Here is a 6,242-nt window from a genome sequence, read left to right on the forward strand (position 1 = left end):
GTGGGCATTTGATCCTGTTTGTTCCAAATCGACATCATTGATGGACGTGTGCAAGTTGAAATAATCAGCTTTGCTAGTCGAGTCTTATCAGAATGTGAGAAGTCGTAATCTGTTACGGAGCTCGAAGCCCTTGCTATCATCTGGGCATTTAAAAGATTTAACTACTACGTCTATGGTAAGAAGATCAAAGTCTCTTCTGATCATCAGGCATTCTTTCTTCCCCAAACTTGTAAGCTTCAACAACCCCGCTTAACCAGGTGTTTCTACAGGAATATGATTTTCAAGTAGTATATAGTAAAGGAAAAGACAATATCATTGCCGACGCTTTATCCCGATCACCAGAAGGATTGCCTGAAACCAGCGAGTTAGTGGAACAAATGTCTAATTACCGGATTCTCTTAATGAAAGACCCGATCCACAGAAAATATTTTCTCAGTTGTGTAAAGATATCCGAGCTCTCCAAGATACTGATCCAAAATCGAGAAAAGTTAAGCAGATCCTCACAGAAAAGCCTAATCATAAAGTGTCGAGATTTTATAAATTGCATAATCTGGTTCTATTTCACAAAACTTCCGGACCTATCAAAAGATGGTGCGTAGGTATTTCAAAAGGTTTTGCTGAACATCTATTGAGGCACACACACACATTTTCTGGGATCACTATGGCCCGGAGAAATGTAAAAGAAAAATTTCTTCATATTGTTATGTTTCAAATCTGCATCACGAAGTACATAAGTTGCTAAGAGATTGTATCATCTTCCAGAAGCCAAAAGCACTAAATATTTCTTCGTTGATTCCCCTCAATCTTATTCTTCGGAAAACAACCAAATCAACTCCTGAATATTGATATGGCTGGACCGTACCCGACTGGACGGGGAGGTGCAAAGTATCTAATAGCCATTCTCGACAATTTCACAAAACACATTAGATTGTATGCAGCAAAATCTTCTTGCGCCAGGCCAATTGTAAGGCGTTTAGAAAGTGATTATTTCCCACGATTCGGCGTACTCTAGCCGATGCTGTCCGACAATGGTTCGACCTTCATTTGTCGTACTAGGCGTGAATTCCTCGCTCGTCAAAGCATTCAGGACATTTTAATAGCCTTTTACCGACCTCGAGGAATTTAATCGATTAATTAGGACCTATGTTCCTAACAGGCAGACCAAGAGGGTCGAATTTGTTACTCCGTTTGAAGAGATTATTAATAATCTTCCACTCTTGTCAACAGGCTTCACACCGCATGAACTCATGTCAGCCAACAAAGAGCGAAACGAATGGATCAATCCTCTTCCTAAGGTGGAAGACCAAGAAACTAGATTATACACCAAAATCAGGCAGGTGTTGCTTTCACTGACAACGTATGCAAACCTCCGTAAGAGGGCATTTGACAAAGGGGTAAATAAGGTTATTGAATATAGGGAAGGTGACAGGATCTTACTAAGGAATCATTTTAAACCATCGAAGCTATGAAAGAAAAATCGTAAGTGGCAGCGCGTTTACGAAGGCCCGCATGTTATTGTCAGGAAGTTACTTGCTAGCCGACCCCGTGACTGGAAAGCTTAGTAAAGTCTGTTCCACCATAGTGACTTAAGAAAATTCCACAATGGTAAAACAAGAAATTTACATTTGTTAGTAGTACGAGGCAATTACAAAGCACCATCAGAGAACAAGGTAAGTCGTCGACGTCGAATGATAACTCAAGAAAAATGACAAGCCAGTAGTTAATACGCCTGGAGGTCATCATACAGTGCTACCTAAAAAAGAGAGAGTAAGTTATATTATACGAAACAACAAGTGTAAGATGCGATGCTTAGAAGAAGTAATATATGTGGAAAAATTCATTAGGAACAGAGTTTTAAAGTCTATGGCAGATAAGTTATGCTGACGCAAAAGAAAAAGAAGGGATAAAGATAACGCTATATTATATGTTCCATGGAAATATTATACTTAAGAAATGCCAGCCGCATGGCTAAATGTAGCGATTAATAACAGGAGAGCGATGACGCAAAAAAATGGATGACAGCTTCTTGTAGAAGGCTACAGAGTCAAGTAACTAAGTAAATAACTGGTCAACCAAGCACATGCATAGAGGCATGTAAATGAATCAATTATATTTTCTAAGTGAATGACATGCAGAAAGCAATTGCAGCAGCATAAGCGCTCGCATATAAATGTTTCCTGTTTAGTATGATAATTATTATAATGTCCAGAATATTTAAATGCTGATTTTTTGTGATCCTTCATAAAATCTTATCCAAAATACCGACTCCTGATAATCCTTCAAACATCCTATTCCAAGGATCAGCTCGTAGAGGTTTACTTGTACTATCTGGGCGAAGCAACTCATATGAAAAGCGTGTGTGTTCGCTACGATGTCAGTTAAATTTTACTTGTTGAAGGCAATTAGAGTCAAGCCAATTGTTTGGCATGCAATTGAGCTTGTTGTCTTTGTAACGCCCAATTAGTTAGTGATCGCCCATACGTCTGTAAGCGAATAGTATTCCGCATGGAAAAGGAGGCAGTCTCTCTGTCTGGAGGCTGTCCTCAATTAAAATAACACAGTAAACATAAGTTAATGAACACATAAACAAAAGAGTGATGAAAAGAGACATGTTCTCAAAGAGGAAGTCAATTAGTTTGTCTTTGAGACAATTTAAAATGTAATAAGAATTTGACGGTAAAGAATAAATGAAACTGGTAGTTGAGTTTATAAGAGGAGATTGAAAAATAGACTTAAGCGCCGGCCGTAGTGGTCGTGCGGTTCTGGGCGCTACAGTCTGGAACTGAGCGACCGCTACGGTCGCAGGTTCGAATCCTGCCTCGGGCATGGATGTGAGTGATGTCCTTAGGTTAGTTAGGTTTAATTAGTTCTAAGTTCTAGGCGACTGATGACCTCAGAAGTTAAGTCGCATAGTCCTCAGAGCCATTTGAACCATAGACTTAAGCGGAAGACTTTAATTTTAACTGGTAGGCAAGAGAGTGCCATAAAGGAAATGATAGACAGCTGTTCTGAACCGGACGTGACCACTAGATTAAGAATATGTATGTATGTATGTATGTGTAAGCAAACTATGTAAATATTATTAGACAAGGTATCTTGTCATCCTTCTGTGAAAGTGTTATTTTTACAAAGAGAAAGTGAGATGAAGGGTGACGTTTAGTTCAAGAACGCCTATCAAAGTGAAAGTGATGAATTTGTGCGTCGAAAAGCGAGTTTGTGTCACGACTCTTTATACCACATCTTGTGAGTATCAGTTTTATTTTTAACGTGTGCAACGGTCAGTGAATAAGTATCGTTCGTCATGCAGCCCTTGCAAACCAGCAAAATAACTTCTTTTCACTTACCTGTGAGTCCTTTACGGACAGTTGAGAAGTGGTACGACGAGATGACTTCGTGCAGGCTTCCTCGCTAAAGCAACAGCAGCAATCCTCAAACAATCTGCTTTAAACGCAGCACGTCATCGGCGGACGACACAACACATACCCACCCAATCTACGATTGCGCGCGCGGTACTGGCCGGTGTTTGACTGTCAACATTGCTGTGCAGCGGCGTATGAGAGAAATATAGGGTGAAACTTTAATGGCCGGGTCCGGGCGGCTCGCTGCGACAATAATTGAGACTTGATACTACTTTGAAGGACATTGTTCTATATGTACATAGCAAACATCATATTTTAGAGACTGAAAGAGAACGATTTGTATTAAGCAAGGAATAAAATGGTCACGACTAGAATAAATTTCGGTCACGGTCAGAACGACGTTGATATTTGCCTTAACCACTGTCATAAACAAGAGCAAAAATCAGTGCGGAATAAAAGAAGGAAAGAAATGATCCTTACCCATCCTGAACCCACTGTAAATAAACAGATAATTTTAAGTAATACTAACGCAGAGTATTCTGTATTTAGGTTCCATATTCCACGAGTTGCCAGCCGGTGTGGCCGTGCGGTTCTAGGCGCTTCAGTCTGGAACCGCGTGACCGCTACGGTCGCAGGTTCGAATCCTGCCTCGGGCATGGATGTGTGTGGTGTCCTTAGGTTAGTTAGGTTTAATTAGTTCTAAGTTCTAGGCGACTGATGACCTCAGAAGTTAAGTCGCATAGTGCTCAGAGCCATTTGAACCATTCCACGAGTTGATGGAGAATGGCAAACTCCATTCATTGAAATGGTAGAAAAGGGACTCCCATCGTGAGCAATTATTGACAAACAATTCAATGGCACAGTGTGATCCCCAAACCAATATACAACGTAGATAGAGAGGAAAAAATTGACACACAGATTTGGAATGACATGGGGTTTTATTAGAACAAAAAAATATTACGATGAAATAAATGCGAGCCTATCGAACTTGTAGAAACATTGAAAATTTGGAAAACATGTGAAAGAATAATGAAAATGTCATGTCAATTTCATAGTTTGTAAGCATTTTAGGATTATATAGGTACTTCTATCTATATGAACGTTTTTTTCTGCGACAATGCCTGACATCTCCACTTAATGTTCAGCGTGATCAAAAAGTCAGTATAAATTTGAAAACTGAATACATCATGGAATAATGTAGATAGAGAGGTACAAATTGACACACATGCTTAGAATGACAAGGGGTTTTATTAGAACCAAAAAATACAAACGTTAAAAAAAAGTCCGACAGATGGTGCTTCATCCAATCAGAATAGCAATAATTAGCATAACAAACTAAGACAAAGCGAAGATGATGTTCTTTACAGGAAATGCTCAATATGTCCACCATCATTCCTCAACAATAGCTGTAGCCGAGGAATAATGTTGTGAACAGCACTGTAAAGCATGTCCGGAGTTATGGTGAGGCATTGGCGTCGCATGTTGTCTTTCAGCATCCCTAGAGATGTCGGTCGATCACGATACACTTCCGACTTCAGGTAACCCCAAAGCCAATAATCGCACGGACTGAGGTCTGGGTACCTGGCAGGCCAAGCATGACGAAAGTGGCGGCTGAGCACACGATCATCACCAAACGACGCGCGCAAGAGATCTTTCACGCGTCTAGCAATACTTTTTTTTTGTTCTAATAAAACCCCATGTCATTCCAAATCTGTGTGTCAATTTTTTCCTCTCTATCTACATTATTCCGTGGTTTATTAAGTTTTCAAATTTATACTGACTTTTTGAGCTCCCGGTATATAGCTCTTTATTGTGACCAAAACACAGCTGCAGTTGAAATGCACAAAGACAATTTTTACTAATGGTCTTTACAATGAATATTTTCTCTATTATGGTATATTTATGAAACGTCAAGTGTATAGTACTATATGACTACTCAATTTCAGCAACTGACATGTATTGAAAGCCACTAATATCACGTGTGACAAGAGGACGGAAGTAATACCTCCGATATTCCTCCCCTCCTCATGGGAGGCAGTTAATATTAGTATTTGTTTCGATAGCTTAACTAAACTTGCATTCGATAATGTAACTATGCAGGCTCATAAAAGCCATATAATTTGTGTAAAAATTTCTTAGATCGTCGCTGAGCAGCGACCACCTGATATTTCAAAGAATATCTTACGCGCCACAGCGCAGAATACGAATTGTTCATAAACTGTTTTGATAGCGATATTTTGTGTTTCTTATTTTTTGACAGCTGAAGAATTGTAATCCTCTTCTGTTATGATAGTCCTGATATATTTTTTAAAGATGGAGGATGCATATGTGGCGTGGTCCGCAATCACTAATTAGTTATTATAAAATATTACTATTTTGCAGTGCTATGTAAGAATTTATGTGTGCATATAAGATGAAATATTGAAGATGTTAAAGGACTTTATTTAAAGAAACAGCCAGCAAGATAGAAAATTGAAATTGTACAGAGCCTATTGTTAGCAATACTGACTAATTAAATTGGTTATTGTGCTCTCAAATTCTGTAGTGCCTGCTTATTACTTAAAGTATTACCATGCTATCCATCTCCTATTAATGGCAACAGTAATATCGGTGTTTTTATAGTTTTCATACAGCTAACAGGGACCGACTGCATGTCGGCAAATGTCGTAGTTAAGGCAGAAGGCACATTGCCATTTACCTTGTTTGTGATTTGAATCCAATTTCTTTTAACGTGTGGTGTAGTATAGCAAAGAAAATTTCCAGCTCTGTCTGGTCCCTTAGGCTTCTCTGTTCCTAGTTGCTATGTCTCATATCCAGTCATGATTGAACATGATCACGACACAAATAAATTAAGGGGCATTGCGAACTCTGTTCTTAATCTTG

The sequence above is a fragment of the Schistocerca piceifrons genome, chromosome 10 (genome assembly GCF_021461385.2).
Source record: "Schistocerca piceifrons isolate TAMUIC-IGC-003096 chromosome 10, iqSchPice1.1, whole genome shotgun sequence".
NCBI lineage: Eukaryota > Metazoa > Arthropoda > Insecta > Orthoptera > Acrididae > Schistocerca > Schistocerca piceifrons.